Source organism: Mustelus asterias, chromosome 19 (genome assembly GCF_964213995.1).
Source record: "Mustelus asterias chromosome 19, sMusAst1.hap1.1, whole genome shotgun sequence".
NCBI lineage: Eukaryota > Metazoa > Chordata > Chondrichthyes > Carcharhiniformes > Triakidae > Mustelus > Mustelus asterias.
In genome coordinates, this window is record NC_135819.1 from 83,844,873 (window position 1) to 83,872,802 (window position 27,930).

Genomic DNA, 27,930 nt, shown 5'->3' on the forward strand with positions numbered 1-27,930 from the left:
GATAAAACTGTCTCCTGACAGCAGAAATCTAAACTCATAATCGCATGGTCATCTCACTCTGCCAGTTGGAATAAGGGAGCTGGATTTAGGACTGTAACTATCGCAAATCAGTTAATGAACCCATTCTCCACTCCTCATCAAGCAGCAAATGTAATCACACCAACTGAGCTGTTATTCGGTGATATTTTAATTCTTTTTCAGAGTACATCAAACGGAGCGCTTTTCACATGGTTATATAAAAATACTATTGTGGTTTATCTCTGATCAAGAAGTAGGTTATACCTTGCATTCACATAAACTGTGGGTAATGTAAAGTAATGAAGCATGAACGAGTTCCATCAGATATGACATTAAACGGGCTGCCTGTTCAGGTGAGGTTAAATATCCCAAGGCATTGTTTGCAGAAGAGCAGAGAATTCCCCTGCCCAACATCCTTCCCTCAAACAAAATTACCAAGAGCCTGTCTGTTCGGGGTAATATTGTTTGTGGTGTTGTAATTAGTGCGGAATAGCTGCTCCCTTTCGCTGTGTAACAAGAGTACAACAGGCCATTTATTGTGTGAAACATTTGTCTCGTTTTAATGTTCTGATGAAATGTGCCAGAAATGGAAGTACTTTTTTTTTCTCTGATTTGAGTTGTTCCATGGTGTATTTTAAATACCACAAACACCATTTTCAGTAACGCTACAAAACAATGTTTGTTTTACCAAACTCCAGTACCTGCTAACAGTGGAGTTGGGTTTAAATCAGAACAGAATATGGAAGCAGATTAAGTTTTGGCTTCAATTAGTCTTGCACCCAAGGAACATCGACTATGGTCAGTTTAGCATTCCTTCCTGCATCTTCTTGAAAACAAAAATTGGTTTTGCATTTTTTTAAACTACAAATTCATTAAGCCAAGCATGCAGCTTTTTTTACATTTTATTGGAGCATGAAGCTGTAATGTAGCTTGGTTAATGGGTTTTTCATTGAAAGAAGAGCGGTTTCAGGAACCATAGAGTCTGCACAGTGCAGAAGGAGGCCATTCAGCCCATCAAATCTGCAGCAAAGTTAGGTCTCCCTCCTAGTTCAATAGAATGATGGTATAACATGAATTGAGCTATATGACTCAACATGTTTCTGATAACAGATAAAAGAATTTGCTGCACAATATCTTGCACTGGCCTTGGTTATGAATATGTGTCCTTCCAAGAGAAGGGATAAAGAACACATTTGCCATGAGAGGTTTGTGAGATTATTAAGATGAAAGTTTAGCCCAATGGATGCAAATCTTTAATGAGTTTCAACGACCTCCGTAGACAAAGCTACAAAATGTGTCAAAGTAATCGGAGAGTAAGTGTGGATTCTTACTCTCTTCTCTCACAGGATTTCAAGCGAGTAGTTTTGGAACAAGCAGATTCTATTGGAGAAATGTTAGGATTCAGCATTCCTGGTGCAGAGCTTTACATCTTGTGGGGCAGCTAAAGGTTCAATGGCCAGAAAAATGCACGCATGATTTGACATAGATATCGCTGATGGACAGAGATTTGTTCAGGCTCTGTATTGGCTGTGCTGACTCACCTCAGCATTCTTTATAAGTACACGTATCACACAAAGGGGGCGATTTTACTATTTTGATTCTAAGTGCTGTATCTGGGCGCAATTCAGATCCGACTTGGAAACCTGTTCTCAGGCGCCCCATACACACTCAGCCTGAAAAAAAAATCGCAAGTCTGAATTGCGCTGTGGGCGGGGCTTATCACGCCCGAAATGCTGCTGCTCCAATCAGAGCCTTCAACTGCACATGTGCAGTGAAACAAATTTGAAAAACGCCCCCCTGTCACATCGCTCCCGGGCCACAAAAAGCAGATAAACCGGCCTGGATGTGATGGCACCCACAACATAACTGTCTCCCTTATCCACCCACCCCTCCTGCTACCCAGGCCGATCGTGACCCCTGCCCCCCCCCTACCCCACCACCGATCACCCGCAGAGTGGCAGCAGACCCTCCCTGCCCCTGCCCCCCCGACCAGAGATCCATCTGGCCTCCTCCTCCTCCCCCCCCACCAGAGAATGATCTGGCCTCCCTCCTCCTCCCCCACCACTAGAGAACCATCTGGCCCCGCTCCTCCCACACCCCCCCCCCACCAGAGAACAACCTGGCCCTCCCGCCTCCCCCTCCCCCCACACCATAGAATGATCTGGCCCACCTCCCCCATCCCCCCCACCACCGATCTGAGTCAGAGAGCTGCTGGAAGCTCTGAACTTACCTCTTCAGAAGCTGGAGTGCCCAAAACAGACCTTTTGCCGAGCAGGTCTGTTTCGCGCTGAATCTGGACGGGCGAACGCGATGGTAAAGGGGGAAATGCTGGAAATGTTGGGCGTCCAGCTCATTAAGTAAATTTAAATGCCTGCAAATGCATTGAAATTGACGTTGTGCCCGTTTCAGATGTGGTTCCGATCGCGGCCATTTTCAGGCCTTGGTAAAGGAGGGCATCTGCGTGGGTGCGGATCACGCTATTCACCTCACGCCCGACTTTACCAAGTTTTCGCGCCCGAAAATGGGCACAGCGCAATGATAAAATCGGGCCCAATATTGTAAAGTTCACTCCAATGTAGCTTGAATGCATTCCAGATTCATTATGACAGATTTACACCTTTCATGAAAAAAAAAGGAATCACAGAAGGTGATTCTCAAACCATTAAAAAATTCCAGTCATCAATTAATGGATTTAATTGAAAATGGACAACCTGTGACTCCAAAGAACAGATAAAAATCTCAAATTCCACAGATTAGAAACAACATTTTGACTGAGGGAGCTATACTGCTCCCAAGTATTTGAATTATGTAAAATTGACATTTCTTTGTTTTATAAAATGTGGCTTTTGATTTTGGAAGGATTGTAACTCATGCTGTAAAATCGATTCAATATCCAAAAAATTCTGACTGGAATGGATATGTGTGGAGAATTTAAATATTATTGTTGTATATGAGAGATTTAAAGTCTGAATTTACTAAATTAAGATGTTAGGGGGTGGGATTCTCCAGCCTCACAGCCAATGGGCATTCCCATTGACACTGGCGGGTCCGGAGGATTCCACCAGCGTGAACGGCCAGAGAATTCTGGCCAATATCTTATTATCCGGCCAATGTATTATCTCCAAATTTGAAGATGATACAAAGTTGGGTGGGAAGGTGAGATGTGAGGAGATGTTCCAGTGTGATTTGGACAGGCTGAGTGTGTGGGCATCTGCATGGCAGATGCAATATAATGTGGATAAATGTGAGGTTATCCACTTTGGTAGCAATAATAGGAAGACAGATTATTACTTGAATGGGTGTAAATTGAAAGAGGCGGATACTCAATGAGACCTCACGCATCAGTCGTTGAAAGTAAGCACGCAGGTACAGCAGGCAGTAAAGAAGGCGAAGGGTATGTTGGTCTTCATAGGGAGAGGATTTGAGTATAGGGTTAGGGATGTTTAGCTGCAATTGTACAGGGCGTTGGTCAGGCCACACCTGGAGTATTGTGTGCAGTTTTGGTGTCCTTATCTGAGGAAGGATGCCCTTGCTATTGAAGGAGTACAGCGAAGGTTTACCAGGTTGATTCCTGGGATGGCAAGTCTGTCATATGAGGAGAGACTAAGTCGGTTAGGATTGTATTCACTGGAGTGTAGGAGAGTGAGAGGGGATCTCATAGAAACTTATAAAATTCTGATAGAGTAGATTCAGAAAGAATGTTCCCAATGGTGGGGGAGTCCAGAACTAGGGGTCATAGCTTGAGGATAAGAGATAAACCTTTTAAAACTTAGGTGAGGAGAAATTTCTTCACCCAGAGAGTGATGAATGTGTGGAATTCACTCCCACAGGATATAGTTGAGGCCAAAATGTTGTGTAATTTCAAGAAGAAATTAGATAAAGATCTTTTGGCTAAAGGGATGAAGGGATATGGGTAGAAGGTGGGATCGGGATATTGAATTTGATGATCAGCCATGATCAAAATGAATGGCGCAACAGGCTCGAAGGGCCAAATGGCCTCCTCCTGCTTCCAGTTGCTATGTTTCTATGTTTATATGTTAATATGTCCAGAAAATCAAAAATCTGTGTATTTCAAAATAGCATCACAATTCATCATAGAATCATAGAGGTTTGCAGCATGGAAACAGGCCCTTCAGCCCAACTTGTCCATGCCGCCCCTTTTTTTAACCCATAAACTAATCCCAATTGCCTGCTTTTGGCCCATATCCCTCTATACCCATCTTACCCATGTAACTGTCGAACCGCTTTTTAAAAGACAAAATTGTACCCTCCTCCATGGCTCCTCTGGCAGCTTGTTCCAGACGCTCACCACCCTCTGTGCAAAAAAATTGCCCCTCTGGACTCTCTGCCCCTCTCACCATAAACCTATGCCCTCTAGTTTTAGACTCCCCTAACTTTGGGAAAAGATATTGACTATCTAGCTGATCTATGCCCCTCATTATTTTATAGACCTCTATAAGTTCACCCCTCAGTCTCCTACGCTCCAGAGAAAAAAGTCCCAGTCTATCCGGCCTCTCCTTATAACTCAATCCATCAAGTTCTTGTAGCATCCTAGTAAATCCTTTCTGCACTCTTTCTAGTTTAATTATACCCTTTCTATAATAGGGTGACCAGAACTGTACACAGGATTCCAAGTGTGGCCTTACTAATGACTTGTACAACTTCAACAAGACGTCCCAACTCCTGTATTCAATGTTCTGACAAATGAAACCAAGTGTGCCGAATGCCTTCTTCACCATTCTGTCCACCTGTGACCCCACTTTCAAGGAGCTATGAACCTGTACCCCTAGATCTCTTTGTTCTATAACTCTCCCCAATGCCCTACCATTAACTGAGTAACTCCTGCCCTGGTTCAATCTACCAAAATGCATCACCTCTCATTTATCTAAATTAAACTCCATCTGCCATTCATCAGCCCACTGGCCCAATTGATTAAGATCCCGTTGCAATCCGAGATAACCTTCTTCACTGTCCACTATACCACCAATCTTGGTGTCATCTGCAAACTTACTAACCACGCCTACTAAATTCTCATCCAAATCATTAATATAAATGACAAATTACAGTGGACCCAGCACCGATCCCTGAGACACACCGCTGGTCACAGGCCTCCAGTTTGAAAAACAACTCTTTACAACCATCCTCTGTCATCAAGCCAATTTTGTATCCATTTGGCTCCCTCACCCTGGATCCCGTGAGATCTAACCTTATGCAATAATCTACCATGTGGGAGCTTGTCAAAGGCCTTGTTAAAGTCCATGTGCGCAACATCAACTGCACTGCCCTCATCTACCTTCTTGGTTACCCCTTCAGAAAACTCTATCAAATTTCTGAGACTTGATTGTCCACTCACAAAGCCATGCTGACTGTCCCTAATCAGTCCTTGTGTCTCTAAATGCCTGTAGATCCTGTCTCTCAAAATATCCTCTAACAACTTACCCACCACAGATGAGAGGCTTTTCCCTGCAGCCCTTTTTAAACAAAGGCACAACATTTGCCACTCCCCAATCTTCAGACACCTCACCCATGACTATCGATGATTCAAATATCTCTGCTAGGGGACCCGCAATTTCCTCCCTAGCCTCCCACAGTGTCCTAAAGTAAGATTTGCCCAGTGCTTTCTGTGAAGTTGTAACATTAAACATTAAGGCAGCGCAATCAACTCCTCATTTCGGATGTATTTTTAAAATCTTTCCTAGTGTTTTGTTGAATTTGTTAAAGGATGTGAGTGAGTACTGCTGACTAAGCCAATATTTATCACCCACCCCTATTTGCCCTTCAGAAGGTGGTGGTGAGCTGCCTTCTTGAAATGCTGCAGTCCACATAATGCAGGTCCAACCACAGTGCTGTTAGGGAGGGAGTGACCCAGCAACAGTGAAAGAACAGTGATACAGTTCCAAGTCAGGATGGTGTGTGAGAAATGGAGAAGAATTTGCAGGTTGTAGTGTTTCCATGGACCTGCTGCCCTTGTCCATCTAGTTAGCCGAGGTCGCGGGTTTGATAGGTTCTATCGAAGGGACTTTGATGGTTTGCTGCAGTGCATCTTGTCACTGGTTATTTTCCAAGCATTTGTAAATGTTCCTTTTCGCACACTGATCTGACCCTGTTTACCAGATACTGACAGTTATGGGAAATTTGGGCTTAATTTGTTTTGAAATGACACATTTTGTTAATCCTAGTGTCATTACAGAGAGAACAAGCGACAGTAACTGCAAGATCCTGTTGCCTCACTCCCAACTCTGCCCTGTGTCACTACATCACCTCCCTCATCCAGGGGTGGCCTTTATCAACATGAGCTATTCTGTAATCACACTTTGCAAAAATAACTGTGTCTTACTCTGCAAAACTTGGGGAGCCACAGACCTCACCGTTCAGGTGCAGCATTCCCTCCGCATATCAAATATAGGCTTGTCTTGGTCATGGAGTTCTGTTTATTTCCAAGAATGAAGCATTTTATTGGATGATTATTTCTGCAATTCTCATCTACTATTCTCCTCATTTCTCCTGAAGATTTTAACTCTCGATGCCCTATGGTACCTAACCCGAACGGACACCACTGCCTGTTTGGGTACACTGAGGGAGAATTTAACATGGCCAGTACACCGAACCAGCACATCCTTTGGACAGTGGGAGGAAACCGGAGCACCCGGAGGAAACCCACACAGATAAGGGGAGAATGTGCATACTCCACACAGTGACCCAAGCTGGGAATTGAATCTGGGTCCCTGGTGCTGTGAGGCAGCAGAGCTAACCACTGCACCACTATGCTGCCTTTAATTCACCTCTCAGGACAGAGAGCGTGAGCTGTGAATCAAACAATGTTTCCTTTGGAGAGCAGGTGTTCTGTTATTCTAATGGATGTCTGGGCTCTCGGCCAAGTGTACCCAATGAGGCTTGACTGAGAGTCCAGATAGCTGTTAGAATAGCAGTACACCTGCTCCCCAGGAGAAACACAACCCAGGCTCACAGATCGCTGCTGTTAATTTTTCAATTTACATATGTTAAGTGGTTTTAAGTGTTTGTGCATTGTAATTTTCGAAACTTTAAAGGATCTGGGTAATTGACACTTTCATTAGCTTGCAATCCAGACAATGTTTGTTAGGAGAAATTAATAAATGGATTATACTTTTCAAAGTTTTTTTTCTCATCTCCACATGTTCATGTCCAATGATTCTGGAAAGTGTACAGTGGCTCAATGGGCATTGGAAGAGCCTGGCATGGGGGCATGAGGGGTCTAGTGGGGAGTGGGTGGAGGCATAGGTGGTATGAATGGGGTTGGTGAGTGTTTTCGGTGTGGGGGTGAAAGATGGAGTGCCTTTACGTTAGTTTTCACTGTGAATAAGTCCCATGGCACTGAGGTGGGCCTTTTAAACAGCAGCCTCAGCACCCAGCAGCCCCGGTGGCCCTCTCTGCACTTCCCCCTGGGTCAGCTGGTCTGACTCCAGCCACACAATCAATTGCAGGAACATGTAGCTGTTTATTAAGGTTTGCCTGCAGGAAGATTATTTATTTGATTTTTCAACAGCTATCTTGAATTGGTGAAGAAATCACTGAGTAAATTTCCAGTGTGAAATTGTTGATAGTTTGGGCAGTTTTAATCGAGTTGTTGTGGGCACAGAGACAGTGATCCGCAGCGTGTGGGAGTCAGTGCGACACACTGCAATCCCAGACAACAGGCCTGCAGCTTCGGAAACTTCAGCTCTGTGTTATTGAGCTGGAGACTGAGGTGTGAGCACGGCAGGGCAGCGGGGAGGGGGGAGAGTGGCCTGGACACTCGGTTCCAGGAGGCAATCACTCCCCTTCAGTTAGGCACCTGATCCAGGTGGGCGTGTTCGGTGGCGAGATTGGGAAATATCGCGACAAGACCCTAGGCCTGTTTTCCAGCGATGTAAATCCAGGACTCAATAATCCCTCCCACCCACCGCCGTCTCTCAATGACGGGCTGTGTTTCCTGACATCAAACATCGGGAATTTAATTATAATAACTTTGCAGCTCAGTACAGTGGCCACACACTGGGATAATATCTCCCAGGTCAAATTTGAATCCCACATCAGTCTGTTTTACAACTGGTTTTAAAAGGCGTGCAATTGGCAACCTGAACTCTGAGGGGAACTCAGGTGATGAGGGCACACAACGCAGCATGGCACTGGCAAGAACCGCAATGCAAGGAAGATTGAAAGGGTGCAGAGGAGATTTACAAGGATGTTGCCTGGATTGAGTGGCATGCCTTACGAGGATAGGCTGAGGGAGCTCGGTCTTTTCTCCTTGGAGAGACGTAGGATGAGAGGAGACCTGATAGAGGTATATAAGATGTTGAGAGGCATAGATCGGGTGGACTCTCAGAGGCTTTTTCCCAGGGTGGAAATGTCTGCTACAAGAGGACACAGGTTTAAGGTGCTGGGGGGTAGGTACAGGGGAAATGTTAGGGGGAAGTTTTTCACACAGAGGGGGGTGGGCGAGTGGAATCGGCTGCCGTCAGTGGTGGTGGAGGCAAAGTCAATAGGGTCTTTTAAGAGACTCCTGGATGAGTACATGGGACTTAATAGGATGGAGGGTTATAGATAGGCCTAAAAGGTAGGGATATGTTCGGCACAACTTGTGGGACCGAAGGGCCTGTTTTGTGCTGTAGTTTTAATTCTATGTTTCTATGTTAAGAGGCTCTGTGGATGGTCGCAGTCACACCTCCACCGCAGCTTCTGCTTGTGGTGCCATGGAATGAGCAAGAGTACAGGCAGGGAGAGGGGGGGGGGAGCGGGGAGCAGCAGAGACTGAAGGTTACACACAACACATGGCGGGGGTGGGTGGGGTGGGGGGGAGGGAAGCAAAGAAGACAGCCAGGAAAATGGAAAAATATATGAAAGATGAACAATCTTTCACAACTTTTAGCTGGAACCCCATTGACAAGCTGGAGTCTGGCTCATCAGTAATTGTGTCCATTCAGATGGCGTGAATGTCTGAGAGCGCCAATAATTGCTGCTCTACATTTCACCCCTCCCATGCAGACTTCCAAATTCAATGAGTGCTGTGGTGCTGCAGAACCATTGGGTGACTGGGAAAGATTGAGGATCCTCTTGGAATGGTAACTATGGAGCTTTGCCTGAGGGGGACACCCCAATCCCTTGCTTTATGTTAAACTTGACATTGACAAGTGTTTCTCATGGTGCAAGCACGGCACAAACCCTTGGAATGCTGGTTAGGACAATGCCTGTTCCTCAGAATGCATCGAGCGGCCGATTGTCGCCACTTGGTGATGTGATGTGAGGTGATGGTGGTGGGGGATTTGGCCAAACACTGTGCGCACTGAACATTGGGTATCCATGCGGTGGCCAGCACTCTCCAGCATGTGTAAGGGGGCCCGAGAGGCAGCCACAGGTGAGGGTTTGACAGAGAGTGGTTCTCAGCAGACAAATGGTGACCATTGCTTCTCTCTCTCTTTGGTGCTGCAGTGAAGAGACTGTCAAGAAGATGGAGCCTGGGGATCTTATTGCCTCATTGCTTATAGACAGGAGTGAAGATGGCCTCGTGGCCGTCACCCTTGTCTTTGAGGAACACCTCAGAAGAGTGTGATGGTGACACTTGTCTCTCCAAAGGCAGGAGCAGAACAATCAAAATGCAGTAGCGCCTCCGCCACTGAGAGCCATTGCGCAGAGGCACATCAGTAGATGCAGGGCTTACTGACGGCACTTATCATTCCTGCAGATGATTGAGAACCAGTGTTGCTAAAGACTGCGCTTGTCCAGGGAACTGGTTGACACATCTGGCACCTGCTGCAGGGTTGGGTGCCACAGGGACTTAGAGGGAATCCACGGCCAATGTCACTGAATGTGGCTGCACCCCTCAATTCTTACGCCAGTGGCTCCTTCCAGGGCTCCACAGGTGACCTTTACAGGATCTCTCAAGCTTCCGCAGACAAGTGCATCCAAGTCATGGACACCAATTTTGTGGAAACACAAACTTTGTGCGTTTTGACTGGGATCAGGCAGCCGGGAGACCAGAGGACTGAGATCTGGGCAGATCTTTGATTTCCCACAGGCACAGGTCAACTGCACACATGTGGTACTCGGATTTCCATGGCAACAAGCAATCAACTACATCAACTGCAAGGGCTTCCACTTGCTGAATATTCAGCTAGTCTGTGCATGATTTCCAGTGTCCATGACTCCTACTTACTGAGCCACTTGCAGATCCCTGACATCTTCCATGGTCCACAGAGGCTGCAGGGATATCCTCAGGGACAAGGGCTACCCACTGAGGAGGTGGCTGCATATCAGTGCAGAGGCCTCAGGGTGGAGCAGACAAAATATACAAGAGGCTTATTCTGCAACTTGTACTTTGGCGGAGCAGGCCATGGCGACGTTAAGACGAGGTTCCAGTGCCTGGACCAGGCCGGTGGAGCCCGGCAGTATAACCTGCAGAGGGTGCCACGCATCATCATCACCTCCTGTTGCACTCTGCACAACCTGCCACTGCAATGGGGGAGAAACGGCCTGAGGAGGAGATGAAAATGTTGCTCTGAAGAGGAGGATCACAGTGGGGATAAGGATGAGGAGCTCCTCAAAGATGAAGAGGACGGCAATGAGACCATCGCAATGTCCAGATGAGTCGGGCACTCTTGGGACACACTCATGGCCACAAGATTTGTGGAGGATGATGACGATATGCTGACGTCGGTGGTGGTGGAGGCAAACTCGTTGGGGTCTTTTAAGAGACTTCTGGATGAGTACATGGGATTTAATGGGATTGAGGGCTATAGATAGGCCTAGAGGTAGGGATATGATCAGCGCAACTTGTGGGCCGAAGGGCCTGTTTGTGCTGTGGCTTTCTATGTTCTATGTTCTATGTTCTATGCGGTGAGGACGCAGCATAAATCCTCATACTGCAGCTGGAAGTGTTTGACTTGCATCTGAGTGATGGCATCGCAAACTCTCTGTGATAAAGCTCCTGTCATGGAGACACTGCAGTGATCCGTAATCCATCCCTGCATTCCGGGAAGCAGTGCGGACAGTGCACTGAGCCTCACAGAGCCAGTGTGAAGGCCTGACTCCTGACTGGCTAATGGCATCTTGCGTTCGCTCCATGAGCTGGGTCACCATGGCAATGGACGGGGAAAGTTTCACCTCCTGATCCTCCAGCATCCTTTGTGAACCGTATCCTTCAGGAGCGCAGTGTCACCGGGGACAGAGGCTGCTGAAACGGGGTGGGGCTTGGAGAGGCGGGCGGTGGGGGGGGGGGGGGGGGGGGGTGGGGGGGGTGGGGGGGGGGGGGGGGGTGGGGGGGGGGGGGGGGTTGGAGAGGCCGGGGTGGGGTTAGGGGTAGGGGGAGCAGGGTGCTGCCACACCTCAATGATGACGAGAGCACCCAGAGAGAACGAGGGAACTCTGACATCAGCAACGAATGTCAGCAATGATAAATCCCATGAATCAGCAGGCAGGACTGTTGTGAGTGGTGACTGTGAAGGTGCACCATCAGTGTGCTGGGAAGGTTGCTCACAGCACAGGGAGGAGGCCCTGGACTGAGACGCTTGCCTTTAACTTGTGCAGGAACCAAGCTTTCACTTCAGGCTGACAGGAACCCTGCTCACCAGAACCATGGACACCGTGACATTGTGGGAGCTTATGTACACTGGTTAACATGACCTACAATGGATAAACATCTGTGCCCGCACTGTTCAACCGCATCCTGTCGATCTTCCTAATCGTGTCGGGATCTCTTGGTGCATCTCCAACATCCACAGCGGAGGTGGAGGCAGCTTGCTGACAATTACACACTGTTTGCCATGACCTTGGTGGGTGTCCTCTGGAGGGCCGAGACCTGAAGGGTCCTGGCCTGATTTTGGGGTCCTGCTGTGTAGCAGTGCCACCTCCCTCGGCCTGGGGAGCTGGAGCTGAAGGGGTCACAGTAAGAGAATGTGTTGGAAACTCCCAGAATCCCCTTGGTGGATGGCCCCAGGGTGTTTACCTGCTGATCATCCTTTCTATTGGTGCATAAGGGCCCCTTGCTCTTCTGTTGAGAGGGAGGGGCAGTGGACGTGAGCTGGGGATGCCCACCCTGCTCTGGCATTGACATTGATGCCAGCAAGTGCCAACTGCAGTACTGGCCAGGTGTCATGGACCAAGCTCTCTCTCCATGGCGATAGTTACTCTACCCGTGTTGACCTGAGTGTGTTGTCCGTTCAGTGCCAACACCTCAGACTGGAGGCGGACAGACTCCTCCTGCAACCTTGCAATCTGAGGACTGTCACTAATATTACTTCCTGATTTTCCTGAGTTTGTGTTTGGAGCTCCAGCGAAAGCGGTGTAACAGAATCCAGAGGTTCCTCATTTGACTGGAACTCAGATTCCTCACCTCCAACAATCCTCCGAGTGCTGCCACACTGGGACCTCCCTGTCTCAACCTGTTGTGGATCTGAGTACAATGTGTTCACCAGATTGTGACCCTGAGGCTGCTCTAGAACCTGCTCTCACAGAGGTGTGTGTGTCTGCCCTGGTGGAGGGTGTGGGTGAGCGCTGTGACGGAGCTTCAGTGTCCGTGTCTGTGGATTCCTCTCCCAGGTTGTTCTCAGAACTGGAATCGAGGGTCTGTCTGGTGGACTTCCCTGCGCTGTTTCCCAGATGTGCCTGCGAAAGAAAGGAGAGTTCATTAGTGTAAGGCAGGCCTGAGGAACAGGAGACACAGCTCCAGCTTCGTTGTCCGATGGATGATTCAGTGCTGGATCCCTCACTTGGTTCATCGCTGCCAACATCACCATCAGCACAAGAATGATGCACACCCTCACTGGCCATCGGAATGGCCCCATCTTGTGAGAGAACCTTGGCCATTCCTCCACCCGTCTGGGATCTATCTCTCTCTCTCCACTCGTCTGGGATCTATCTCTCTCTTGCTGTGAGGCAGCTTGTCCTGCATTCAGACAGATGGAGAGACTGTAAGCGGGACACATGCTGGGGAGATGATAAGGATGCCTGGCATGTGTAGGTGGTGAGTGGAATCATGGATATGATGAGGACATGACTCCCAGGGGAGGTGAAGGTGTGTGTGGGATCGTGTCCCTGGAGCTGGCATTGACTGAGATCTCTATGGATGTGCGATGGGCGTGAGTTGAGAATAATGAAGAGTGACTTACCCTGATGGAGCGCTGGAGATCGTTAATCTTCTTTCCTCACTGGGTGGTTGTCCTCTTTTGCAGGAAGTTTGAGCTCACCACTGCTGCCACTGCCTCCTACACGGGATTGGTGTCCTTGCTTGGTGGTCTTTGCCCAGAGTGAGGGTAGAGGACATGGCGGAGAGCCTCCACTGTGTCCGCTAGGGGCTGAAGGGAAGCATTACTGAATTTAGGGGCAGCATGTTTCTTGGCTTTGGCCATCAGTTCCCAACAGCTTCCTATTCCTGGGAGAGTGCCAGCTGTGTACAGGGGCGGCCTTTAAATATGGCGCCCGGATTAATAAACCCTGAGATCACAGTGGGGCGGGCGAATCAGAGACTGCCCCGCCATCGATACAACGTGAAACCCGAGCCTCTGCATTTTTGAACAAAGTGCTGCTCAAAACAGCGGGAAAAGCTGCCATTGGCTTCGGCAGGTCAAACACCACGTTTCCCGCCTAAAATCAGACTTTGCTGATTTCTGGGGTGATTTTTTGGATTGTGTTTGTGGAGAAGGTGGTGCTTTATTCTGCATCTAAACATCTTAGACTTGATGTTGGAGCACTTGTTATATTCCCCGACACTGACGATCTACGGCTTGAGTCAACACAAAACAAAAGAACTGATATCGGAATAAACAATCCCCTGGGATATTCGTCATTTCCTCCTCTCTCCTTAAAAATGTTGACAGGTCAGTAGAAAGAAAGAACTTGGCTGGAACATTATGGCTATTCCTGGGGTTTTCCTGTCCCGCTGCGGTGAATGGAGATTTGGCTGGGCACGTGATTCCCTGACTTTGCTGCAGCAGGAGCATGGCGGGAATGGCCAGTAAAGCCGCACACCTTGTGTTTGTATACGCACCACCCTGAGACCTGAACTCCCTGCCTGACATCAATGGACTCTTCACTGGCTCATGAAACTTTCCATCCCCCCTGCAACAATTTGCTCAGCGCGTGGAATCAGAAAATTTACCCCAATGTTTTTCTCAGCTTGTTCTGACCTGATTTGCAATGAATACATTACTTTTTGAAGTGTAGGTGCTGCAGCCATGAAACAGGCACACCCAATATCTTGTTGAGAGTGAAATCCATCAAAATAATAAGTTCATAAGATATAGGAGCAGAATGAGGCCATTCAGCCCATCGAGTCCGCTCCGCTATTCGATCATGGCTGATATGCTCCTCATCCCCATTTTCCTGCCTTCTCCCCATAACCCCTCAACCTATGACCAATTAAAAATCTGTCTAACTCCTCCTTAAATTTACTCACTGTCCCACCATCCACCGCACTTTGGGGTCGCAAATTCCACAAATTCACAACCCTTTGGGAGAAGTAGTTTCTCCTCAACTCTGTTTTAAATTTGCTACCCCTTATCCTAAGACTCTGAAATCTCATCCTAGAATGTCCCACATGAGGAAGCATCCGCTCCACATCTACTTCATCCATACCTTTTATGAACTTGTATACCTCAATTTGATCTCCACGCATTCTTCTAAATTCCAGAGATATTGGCCTAAACTGTTCAATCCATCAAAATAATAATCCCTGTCATTCCACACTGGATGAAATCTCATTTCTACAATGATTGACCTTGGAGGGAATGCAGTGTCGATTCATCAGAATGATATCTGGACCCTGAGTACTCTCTGCATCCTCTGGATTTCAGGGGATGCCTGTCAAACAAACGCAAATGTCATTCTTGAATCCAACTCCACAAACATTCAGGCAAAACTCCTGCAAAAGCAATTTTCCTGGCAGCTCCTAGTTTCTCAACTCTCGAATGGCCAGTGAACCAGGGAAGACCAAGAAAAGGCCTCAAAGACAGCATGGCAGCACTGATATTAACAACTGTGAGGAACTTGCTACCAATTTGACAATTTATCCATCAAGATGTATTGTGCTTTGCATCACAACACCATATTGATGAGGCAGAGATACAGCAGAGATGGAAAGAAAGTAAAGTAAAACCTGCACCCTGGATTCCACTGTCCCTTGGGACCTCCTGGCCCATGTACCCAAATATCTGTGAGTCAAGAGTCTGCCTGTTCACTCACATGAAGGGAGGAAATTGCTGGAGGCTTGAGAGAAATCTTTGTATCCTCACTGGCTACAGGGGAGGTCCCAGAGGATTGGAGAATAGTCAATGTTGTTCCTTTGTTTAAGAAGGGTAGCAAGGATAATCCAGGTAATTACAGGTCGGTGAGCCTTACGTCAGTGGTAGGGAAATTATTGGAGAGGATTCTTCGAGACAGGATTTACTCCCACTTGGAAATAAGTGGACGTATTAGCGAGAGGCAACCTTTTGTGAAGGGGAGGTCGTGTCACACCCTGTTAATCCCCCTAACACTACGGGGCAATTTAGCATGGCCAATCAACCTAACCTGCACATCTTTGGAGTGGAACTATTGACAAAGGGTGGTCGAAGTTTCGAACTCTCCCCCATGAATGGCAATATCGCTGGATGATTTCGAACCTGAGCTTGGTAGGTTTTTGGTAGGTTTTTGTTTACACAAAGTTTAGAGAATACAGGGCAAAGGTGGGTCCTTTCAGTTTGGTAACAGAACAGCTATGATCTAATTAAAGGGCAGAATAGGCCTGAGGGGCTGAATGGCCTCTTCCTGTTCCTCTGTTCCTTTGTTAAACAACTTGATAAGAAACAGGACTCTTGAATGGTGCAGTTTATCACCAACAATAGAAAATATTGTGTAAATTTCCAATCCACAGAGTTGTGATTTGCAGACAGCTCTGTGTGTTATGGGGATCCTTTCCTCAGCATGCTTAATTCAGTTTACACTTAGAGGTTGGATACTGTTCTGGTATTTACCTTGATCCTGCTAACATGTCACTTTAATATTGAACAATCAGAGTAATTGAATTTGTCTGTTCCATGGTCTGTCAGTCCATTTACTTCATTACAAACCGATCCCAGTCCTCACCATCCAGTAACTCTTGGTAATTCTGAACTGTTTTAAATGCATAATCAGACCATCAAGACAGATCTCTCTGCTTGCTGTAGTCCGATTGTGCAGACAGTTATTCACATTGTTTCCCATTGCGACAGAAACAATAGAGAGAGCAGATCAGAGCCGAATTAAATCACGTAAAAATGAAGGATAAAGATGGTAAGATTCGAGAACCCTCGATGACGAGAGAGATTGTGAGCTGAATGGAAAAGAAGAAGGAGGCATACATAAATTTCAGGAAGTTGAAAATGATGAGGTTCTTGAGGAATACAAAAATAGCAAAAAAAAAGCTTAAATAGGGATTTAGGAGGACAAAAAGGCATCATACAATATCCTTGGCAGTCAGGATTAAGAAGGATCCTAAGGTGTTTTATGCGTATGTAAGGAGGAAGAGGGTAGCTAAGGAAAGGGTGGGTCCACTCAAGGACAATGGAGGAAATTTGTGTGTGGAGTCAGATGAGGTGGGTGAGGTCCTTAACAAGTACTTTGCATCAGTATTCACAAAAGATTCACAAAATTGTGGATGGTGAGTGTAGAAAGGAGGATGTTGACATTCTAGAACATGTTGAGATAAAAAGGGAGGAGGTATTGGAGGTTTCAAAATAAACATTAACGTGGACAATTTCCCAGGGCCAGATAGGGTCTATCCCAGAATACTGAGAGAGGCAAGGGAAGAAATTGCTGAGATCTTTGTATCCTCTTTAGCCATGGGCAAGGTACCAGAGGATTGGAGAGTAGCTAACATTGTTCCTCTGTTTAAGAAGGGCAGAAGAGATGATTTGGGAAATTACAGGCCTGTGAGCCTTTATCAGTGGTGGGGAAATTATTGGAGAAGATACTTAGGGATAGGATGTACTCACATCTGGAAGAGAATAGGCTTATTAGTGATAGGCAGCATGGTTTTGTGAAGGGGAGATTGTGTCTCACAAACTTGATCGAGGAAGTGACAAGAAAAATTGACCAGGGCAGTGGATGTTGTATACATGGACTTTAGTAAATCCTTCGATAAGGTTCCTCATGGCAGGCTGATACAGAAGGTGAAGTCATATGGGATCCGAGGTGAGCTGGTAAGATGGATACAAAACTGGCTTGGGCATAGAAAGCAGAGAGTAGCAGTGGAAGGGTACTTTTCAAACTGGAGGTCTGTGACAAGCGGTGTTCCACAAAGATCAGTATTGGGACCTCTGTTGTTTGTAATGTATATAAATGATTTGGAGGAAAATGTAGGTGGTCTGATTAGTAAATTTGCAGATTATACAAAAATTGGGGGAGTAGCGGATAGTGAGGAGGATTGTCAGAGGATACAGCAGGATATAAATCAGCTGGAGACCTGGACTGAAGGATGGTGGATGGAATTTAACCCGGACAAATGTGAGGTGATTTGGAAAGTCTACTGCAGAAGAAAAGTGTACAGTAAATGGCAGAGCTCTTAGAAATATTAGCACACAGAGGGGTCTAGGCATGCAGATCCACAGTTCCCTGAAGGTGGCAACTCAGTGGACAAGGTGGTCAAGAAGGCATATGGCATGCTGGCCTTCATCGGTCGGGGCGTTGAGTATAGGAATTGGAAAATCATGTTGCAGCTGTATAAGACTTTGGTTAGGCTGCATTTGGAGTATTGTGTACAATTCTGGTCGCCACACTACCGGAAGGTTGTTGATGTATTGGAACAGGTTCAGAAGAGATTTGCCAAGATTTTGTCTGGTTTGGAGGATATGGACTATGAAGAAAGGCTGAACAAACTTTGATGATTTTCATTGGAGTGTCAGAGGATGAGGGGGAACCTGATAGAGGTTTACAAGGGTTATGACAGGCTTTATAGAGTGGGTAGTCAGTCTTTTTCCCAGGGTCAATTACTCAGGGGCATAGGTTGAAAGTGAGAGGGGGAAATTTTTCAAGACATGTAAGGGGCAGTTTTCACACAGAGGGTGGTGAATGCCTGGAACGCGCTGTCGGAGGAGGTGGTGGAAGCAGATTCTATAACAACGTTCAAGAGGCATCTGGATAGATAAATGAATAGGCAGCGAATAGAGGGATATGGACCACATAGAGGCAAGAAAATATTAGATTAGAGAGGCATCTGTGTCAGCACAGACTTGGTGGGCCAAAGGACCTGTTCCTGTGCTGTACTGTTCCTTGTTCTTTGTATATTTCCCTCTCTAAATACTTGTAAATAATTGTTGAGACTCCCATTCTGTGACAATTGGATGAAAATATGTAATCTTTAACTAGGCTGAGCCAACATACTGTGATTCACCAACCGGATCAGATTCATTCTGATTGGTCATTTGTGAATCCTGTTCAAATGATGCAAATTCAATGTAGCAAAGTTTGAGATGAGCAAATAAAGAACTCACTGAGTTTCAGACTGGTGAAAGGGTAAATGGTAAGAGGATTGGCAAGTGTGGAATACACAACAAACTGAGAGCGTACTTAACTTTTCACCTATTGTGAAGTTTGACCAGAGGAGTCTCACAAATAACTGAACTATAACGAGGGGGATCAGTTAGCTTTCACTCAACACTCATTTACCTATTTACTAAACTCAGCAGTAGAGCAAAGAAAGCTCATCCTCATCAGACCAGAGGGAGCAAAAATTAAGAAGCAGTGAGACAAATACTGAGAAATTGAGAACTTAGGAAGTCGAAACCCAGGGAGGACATCACAAAACTCAAATGAAAGGATTAAATACATACCTGAGCATGTACTGCATCTCAAGAGAACAAAAGAACACTTCTCTCTTCTATCTTCAGGTTGCTTTCTGAGAGAAGATGGTTTTTTAAGAGAATGGTTCACAGAAATTAAAACATTTTGCTGGCCAATGGCTGTTATATTTAATTGTATAACTCTGTTCACACATGTTTCGGATAAGCACTGTGAGACTTCCATAGATGATAGATACCATTTATAAGCGTTCTCCCAAATGGGAAACTGGAAGACTAAATCCCTGCATTTCCATCATGAGGGCAGCTTGCATCAATCTCCAGTATCAGTTTCTCTATTAACGTGAGTATACAGTATCCCCAGTTTATCATATAACATGTACAAGAGTTGATATACTAACCAAATAATACCAGATGTGTTGAACTAGACAAAGTATGTACTGCATCTAAGTTGTACCAGATGTGTACAAATTATTAGCTTTTATCCAATATTTACAGTCAAAAAGTGACAAAAGGGAATCCGCGAGTACATTTAAACCATAAAACCTGTGGCAAATATACATTCAATAACTTATGTGGTTGACTGTACCCTCTGAAATGGTGTAATTCATTCAGTTCAAAGGCAAATAAGGATGTGCAACAAATACTGGCCTTGCCAGCGACGCCCACATCCCATAAAATAATAAAAAATATAATGACATAATCTTCTCCCTTTAATGTCAGCTGATGTTCTCCTTGAAGTGAAAATGTTAAGTCTGTTAAAATGCTGACGTTTCAGGAATGAGCTGAGAAATCTCCTGGCTGATCAGTTTCAAAGGCAGTGGGGGTGGAACTACTTTGTTGCTGCAGAAAGTAACAACACAAAATCTGTCAAAATGCAATGCTGGTGATTTGTTGTTGCAAAGCAATCAATCCCTATGAGACGCTGTGGGAAATCAGCAGCAGCAGAATTGTACTCCAGCACAATCTGTAACCTCATGGCCTGGCATATCCCCCACTCTACCATTACCACCAAGCCTGGTCAATGAAGAGTGCAGGAGGACATGCCAGGAGCAGTGCCTGGCATACTTAAAATGAGGTGTCAACCTGGTGAAGGTACAACACAGGATTACTTGCGTGTCAAACAATAGAAGCAGCAATAGACAGAGATAAATGACCCTCCCAACCAATGGATCAGACCTAAGCTCTGCAGTCCTGTCACATCATGAATGGTGGTGAACAGTTAATCAACACACTGGAGGGGGAGGCTCCACAAATATCCCCATCCTCAATGATGAAGGAGCCCCGCATATCGGTGCAAAAGATAGGGCTGAGGTGCGTGCAGCTATCTTCAGCCAGAAGTTCCAACTGGATCATCCATCTCGACCTTCTCCGGAAGTCCTCAGCATCACAGATACCAGTCTTTGAACAATTTGATTCACTCCAGGTGATATTAAGAAACAGTTGAAAGCACTAGATACTGCAAAGCTATGGACCTTGATAATATCCTGGCAGTAATGCTGAAGATTTGTTCTCCAGAACTTGCCGCTCCCCTAGCCAAGCTGTTCCAGTACAGCTACAACAATGGCATCTACCCGGCAATGTGGAAAAAAGCCCAGGTATGTCCAGGTGCACCCCATCAGCCTAATCTTGATCATCAGTTATGGAAAGGGTCATCAACAATGTTGTCAAGCGGCATTTCAATGACCTTCTCTTCACCTTAAGGTCGGAAGTGGGGATGTTCACACATGATTGCACAATGTTCAGCACCATTTGTAACTTATCAGATACTGAAGCAGCCTATGTCCAAATGCAGCAAGACCTGGACAATATCCAGGCTTGGGTTGACAAATGGGAAGTAACATTCACATCACACAAGTGCCAGGCAATTACAATCTCCATCAAGAGAGAATCTAATCACCATTCTTTGACATTCAATGGCATTAGCATCACTGAATCCCCCACCATCAACCGGGGGTTACCATTGACCAGAAACTGAACTGGACCCAGCCATATAAATACTGTGGCTACAAAAGCAGATCAAAGGCTAGGAATTCTATGGTATGTAACTCACCTCCTGTCTCCCCAAAGCCTGCCCACGATCGGGAAGGCACAAGTCTGGGGTGTGATGGAATACTCGCCACTTGTCTGAATCAGTGCAGCCAACAAAACTCAACATCATCCAGGACAAAGCAGCCTGCCTGATTGGTGCAGTGGTTAGCACTGCTGCCTCGTGGAGCCAGGGACCCAGGTTCAATTCCAGTCTTGGTTGACAGTCTGTGTGGAGTCTGCACATTCTCCCTGTGTCTGCGTGGGTTTCCTCCGGATGCTCTGGTTTCCTCTCACAGTCCAAAGATGTGCAGGTTAGGTTGATTGGCTATGTTGAATTGGCTGGCCCTTAATGTCCAAAGATGTGTACATTAGATTGAATTAGCCATGGTAAATGCACAGGGTTATGGGGATAGGGCGGCGGGAAGGGCATGGGTGGGATGCTCTTTTGGAGAGTTGGTGCAGACTGGCAGCAATGTGTACTGTCCACAAATGCACTGCAGCGACTCACTAAGGCACCTTCAACAGCATCCTCCAAATCTGCGACCTCTACGAATAGAGGGACAAGGGCAGCAGATATATGCGAACACCACCACCTTCACGTTCTCCTCCAAGCCACAGACCATCCAGACTGGAATTATATTGCTCACTGTTCCTTCACTGTCGCTGGGTCAAGATCCTGGAGCTCCCTCCCTAACAGCAGTATGAGTGTACCTACACCTTATGGACTGCAGCGGTTCAAAAAAAAGTCCACAAAAAGATCAGCCATGATCTTATTAAATGGAGGAGCAGGCTCGAGGGGCCAGATGGCCTACTCCTGCTCCTAGTTCTTATGTTCTTATGTAAAAAGGCAGCTCACCACCACCTTCTCAAGGTCATTGGCGATGGGCAATAAATGCTGGCCGAGCCAGCGATGCCCACATCTCGGGAAAGAATAAAAAATCCCTCAGTAATTCCTTAAATTTAAAGCTTATTTATTGGTGTGATAAGTAGGCTTACATTAGCACTGCAATGAAGTTACTATGAAAATCCCCAAGTCGCCACACTCTGGCGCCTGATCGGGTACACCGAGGGAGAATTTAGCATGGCCAATGCACCCAATTGGCACATCTTTCCGACTGTGGGAGGAAACCGGAGCACCCGGAGGAAACCCACGCAGACACGGGGAGAACGTGCAGACCGTGACCCAAGCCGGGAATCGAACCCAGGTCTCTGGTGCTGTGAGGCAGCAGTGCTAACCACTGTGCCACCGCAGTAAAACTTACGATCTTACCTCTGTAATAACCTTTTGTGTGAAATATATCATTTGCAACCGCCTGCTCGTTCATTATTGATCATCCCAAGTCTATCGTTACTGATTTGCTTGCTAGTGTAAACAGGTTTGTATCATTTAACCTCTGGAAACACTTCTAATTTTGTTAGTTCCTCAGTCACCTCGTGTATTCTTGCATGTTACACAGCTAGAAATAAGAAAACATACAATCAACAGATTAAAATAGTAATAAAGTGATGGGTGTGGGTGGAATTGTAAATTAGTGATCTGTAAAACTGAACTCCTTATTAAAATTCACAAATAATTGTTAAAAATTAAACCCTTCAGCATTACTGTGATCTGCACAGATTAGCAGAACCATGAATAGTGCAAACTGTTCTGTTGCAAGGCTGTATTGGAACAGAATGTTTCATTTGTCTCAACTAACGTGCTGTGGAATCACAAAGTTCAAATCTAAATAAAATGGGTTTTAGAATATACTGATCCCCAGCAATTTGTAGTAATAAGGTGCGACTGCACATTAATATTAATGAATGTTTATGTAAACATTGTAATTCTCCTCTCCCAGTCATGGGGATAAATGTATACTTTGGGGCGATAAACAGGAGGCAGGACACTTTCTGTGTCCCAACTCCCAATATTGATGATATTGGAATAGTGTAGGTTGATGGGCTTTAGATTGGTTTCACTGGTCGGCGCAACATAGAGGGTCGAAGGGCCTGTACTGCGCTGTAATGTTCTATGTTCTATGTTCTAACCGTCCCCTGGATCTGAGAGGTGGCAATGGGAGGGAAAATATCTTTCTTTCGAATTTGAGCTGGGTGTCACCTTAATTAACGTAGAGATAGGTTCCTTCTCTAACAAAGGGTGGGGGGAGACTGGCTTTTGTAGCTGGAGGGCTAATCAGATACCTGCCATGTTGTGAAGTCCAGTAGTCTGCAGTAACTGGGAGGATGCTGCAGCACAGCGGTGCCCTTTCGCTAACCTTTTCAAAAGTTTAAATTTCAACAAAACACAGGAAAAGCAGCCAGTTCCTGGACATGGTGGTGTTTGCTGGGTGCTCAGACAGGCAGTGAATATAGGCCTGTATGTTACACTGGATCCTCAGTCTACCTCTGGGTTTCCATGTCCAACAACACCAGGTTAAAGTCCAACAGGTTTATTTGGTAGCAAACGCTACTAGCTTTCGGAGCGCTGCTCCTTCGTCAGGTGAGTGGGATCTCCCTCTCACCTGACGAAGGAGCAGCACTCCGAAAGCAAGTGGTGTTTGCTACCAAATAAACCTGTTGGACTTTAACCTGGTGCTGTTAGACTCCTTACTGTGTTTTCCATGTCCAGCCAGTTAAACAACCCACCATCACATTGGGAAATTGGAGGCCAGATCGAAAATTCCAGACACTCTTCCTGTGGTAAATGGGCTGTAACCTCAGGGGTGATAGCCGTGCTCACTCTGAACCTGCTCCAGCAAAAATAACTTAATCTGGGAATAGGGTCGGAAAACAGCTGTGACAATTAGTGCCGACAGTTTTAGGTCTTGTATCCTCCATTCCTGCCCTTTTCAAGACCATCAAATTCAGCCAATGGTGTCACTGCTCCAGCTGGATTTGCATTTTGTGTGTTTCATATTGTCTAACATTGTGATGTCATCCAGAACGGCCTTTAATAGGATGGTGCACCCAAACCCCAAACCTAAAACCCAAAACCCCAAACCAAAAACCCAAAACCCCAAGCACAAAACTCAAAACTCAAAACCCCAAACACAAAACAATAAAACCCTAAACCCCAAACCCCAAACCCCAAACCCAAACCCAAAACCCCAAACTCAAACCCCAAACCCAAAACCCAAAACTCAATACTCAAGACTCAAAACCCCAAACCAAAAACCCAAAACCCAAAACCCAAAACTCAAAACCCCAAACCCAAAACCCTAAACCCAAAACTCAAAACCCAAACCCCCAAGCCAAAACCCAAACTCAATACTCAAGACTCAAAACTCAAAACCCCAAACCCAAAATTCAAAACTAAAAACCCAAAACCCAAAACTCAAAACTCAAAACCCCAACTCAAAAGCCAAAACCCCAACCCAAAACCCCAAACCCCCAACCCAAAACCCAAACTCAATACTCAAGACTCAAAACTCAACCCAAAACCCCAAACCCAAAATTCAAAACTAAAAACCCAAAACTCAAAACTCAAAACCCCAACTCAAAAGCCAAAACCCCAACCCAAAACCCCAAACCCCCAACCCAAAACCCAAAACCCAAACTCAATACTCAAGACTCAAAACTCAAAACCCAAAACCCCAAACCCAAAATTCAAAACTAAAAACCCAAAACTCAAAACTCAAAACCCAAAACCCAACCCAAAACCCCAAACCCAAAACCCAAAACCCCAAACCCAAATCTCAAAACCCCAAACCCAAAATTCAAAACCCAAAACCCCAAACCCAAAACCCAAAACTCAAAACCCAAAACCCAAAATTCAAAACCCAAAACCCCAAACCCAAAACTCAAAACCCAAAACCCCAAACTCAAAACCGAAAACCCCAAACACAAAACAAAAAACCCAAAACCCAAAACTCAAAACCCCAAACCCAAAACCCTAAACCCAAAACTCAAAACTCAAAACCCAAACCCCCAAGCCAAAACCCAAACTCAATACTCAAGACTCAAAACTCAAAACTCAAAACCCCAAACCCCAAACCCCCAACCCAAAACCCAAAACCCAAACTCAATACTCAAGACTCAAAACTCAAAACCCAAAACCCCAAACCCAAAATTCAAAACTAAAAACCCAAAACTCAAAACTCAAAACCCAAAACCCAACCCAAAACCCCAAACCCAAAACCCAAAACCCCAAACCCAAATCTCAAAACCCCAAACCCAAAATTCAAAACCCAAAACCCAAAACCCCAAACCCAAAACCCAAAACTCAAAACCCAAAACCCAAAATTCAAAACCCAAAACCCCAAACCCAAAACTCAAAACCCAAAACCCCAAACTCAAAACCGAAAACCCCAAACCCCAAACCCTGAACCCAAAACCCAAAACTCCAAACTCAAAACCAAAAACCCCAAACCCCCAAAAACCCCAAAACCAAAAACTCAATACTCAAAACCCAAAACCCCAAACTCAAAACTGAAAACCCCAAACCCAAAACTCAAAACCTCAAATCCCAAACCCAAATCCCCAAACCCCAAACCCAAAACCCCAACTCAAAACCCAAAACCCCAAACCCAAAACTCAAAACCCCAAACCCAAAACTCAAAACCCCAAACCCAAAACCCCAAACTCAAAAGTCAAAACCCCAAACCCAAAACCCAAAACTCAAAACTCAAAACCCAAAACCCAAAACCCAAAACTCAAAACCCAAAAGCACAGTGACTGTGGGTAACGATTCATGATGTGGAGATGCCGGCATTGGACTGGGGTAAACACAGTAAGAGTTTTAATTTTAATAACACCAGGTTAAAGTCCAACAGGTTTATTTGGTAGCAAATGCCATTAGCTTTTGGAGCGCTGCTCCTTCGTCAGATGGAGTGGATATCTGCTCTCAAACATGGCACAGAGACACAAAATCAAGTTACAGAATACTGATTAGAATGCGAATCTCTACAACCAACCAGGTCTTAAAGATACAGACAATGTGAGTGGAGGGAGCTTTAAGCACAGGTTAAAGAGATGTGTATTGTCTCCAGACAGGACAGCCAGTGAGATTCTGCAAGTCCAGGAGGCAAGCTGTGAGGTAAAGAGGTAAAGATTCACACATGGAAAAGACTAGGAGGAAACTGATCTTGGTCTGAATGCTTTTGATAGGATGGATGAGAAGAAACTCTTCCCATTTGAGCTTCACTAGTGTGAACCAAATAAATTATTCCCACTTATGAGTGAACACCGAAGGGATAAGAAATATACCATCATTACTTAGAAATCAATAACAAGTCTCGCAACATCAGGTTAAAGTCCAACAGGTTTATTTGGTAGCACGAGCTTTCGGAGCACTGCCCCTTCCTCAGACTCACCTCATGAAGGAGCAGCTCTCCGAAAGCTCGTGATACCAAATAAACCTGTTGGACTTTAACCTGGTGTGAGACTTCTTGCTGTGCCTACCCCAGTCCAACGCTGGCATTTCTACATCTTAGAAATCAATGAAAGACCTTTGGAGGCATTGAATTACAGAGCGGAACTCGCTATCACATGGAGTGGTTGGAGCAGATAGTATTGGTGCATTGAAAGGGAGGATATATGAGTTCATGGTGGTGAAGGTTGCAAATGGAAAGAGATCGTAAGAGTGAGAAGAAGCTGTGTGGATGATAAACATCAGGCTGGTGCAGTTGGTTCTAATAGGTCCTTCTGTTCTGTAGATTCAGTGTAATTCTGTACAATGTCTCACTATTACAGCACATTACACATTGCACTGTGCCACATGGCCTGTGTAATGAATGGTGGTGTAGTGGAATTGTCACAGTAATCCAGCCATCAGGTTCGAATCCCTTCACAGCAACTGGTGAAATTTGAATTCAATAAGAATCTGGAATTAAAAGTCGAATGAAGACTGTAAAACGACTGTCATAGAAACCATCTGGTTCCTTTTAGGGAAGGAAATCTGCCATCCTTGTCTGGTCTGGTCTTGAGTGACTTAAATGAATTGTTTGAAAAATGGTGACATGGTATGAATCATTGATGGTAATTTTTATCTCTATCTGGCAGAGTCAGTTGCTGGAATTTTATCGCCTCGCCTGTCCGAGGCTCGTAAGATCCTACCCGAGGCCATTGGAGAATGCCGTTTTGCGGGTCTCACCTGCCCGATTCTGGGGTGGGCGTGCTGGTAAAATTCCGGCCAGTGTATATTGGGGAATGAAACTTTTGGTATTTATTGCTGAGTGGTACCACCATAATATCTCAAATGATCATTGATATGTTCTGGAATCTCTGTTAATTTTCATGTATTTTGCCTGGGAATTCCAGGAGATTTTCAGTCCAATTACAGTGTAAGAGCCAAGATGTTATTGTCTCCCAAAGAAATGTTCACATCACTGCTTTTATACCAGTTGCTCAGTACACTGAATTTCCTTGGTGATTTGTACCAGTTCAGAGAAGCAGCGACCCTCTGCTATTGATACACACAACTCAGATTGCGTGCAAAACGTTACCTCAGATGAAGTTTCTGTGCCACCGTGCCACCCAGTGGATGTCTGGTATTTGATAGCAATACGTGTTTCTGTCACAATTTTTTAAAAGGATTCAAACTAAGACCTGTGCTGCACTTAATCGAGTGCGCAGAGAATGACAACAACCTCATGTTTGTTGGGCAATTCCGCTCCCTTTCTTGTTTAACAAGAAGCTCCATCTCAATGGGTGGACCTCACTTCTATTGAACCACAGCAGAGGAGGAGCAACAGGGACAGAAGGTCAAAGTGGGAGGTGCCAGGACAACAACCAAGTCACTCCTTCCCATTGGTTGTCCTCATTCTATATCACTTTTTATGTTTGGTGTATGCAAATGAGCTCCATATGCAAGTTTGACAAAGTTCCAGTTGGATCAGAAACTGTCGTATGTTTTTGTGTGAATGTGACTGAGTGAATTTGATTCCATTGAAAAGGTGAATGTGTCACAGTAATCAGAAATGTTTTTTGAATAAATCCTTTGGTTGTCTCTGTCACCCCGATGGCTGTATCAGTAAATACTTGTGGCAAACTTTTTCTGAAGCTGTACCATGAAGTGGATTTATCATTAACATCTGTTTTCATAAGCTGCTTGTTCCAATTTTCCTGTTTGCATTCTCTTTGTTTTGCACCTTCAAGCTGGTGATAAAAGAACCATGAGCTCAAAAATGTAGGAAATATT

At 45.5% G+C, this 27,930-nt stretch overlaps 1 protein-coding gene across 1 annotated transcript in view; it reads left to right on the plus strand.

The window, feature by feature from the left end:
- The window catches only part of sema3ab (sema domain, immunoglobulin domain (Ig), short basic domain, secreted, (semaphorin) 3Ab), a 446,670-nt gene that overhangs the window by 183,931 nt on the left and 234,809 nt on the right, over window positions 1-27,930 (plus strand). The gene's annotated exons all lie outside the window — the stretch shown is intronic.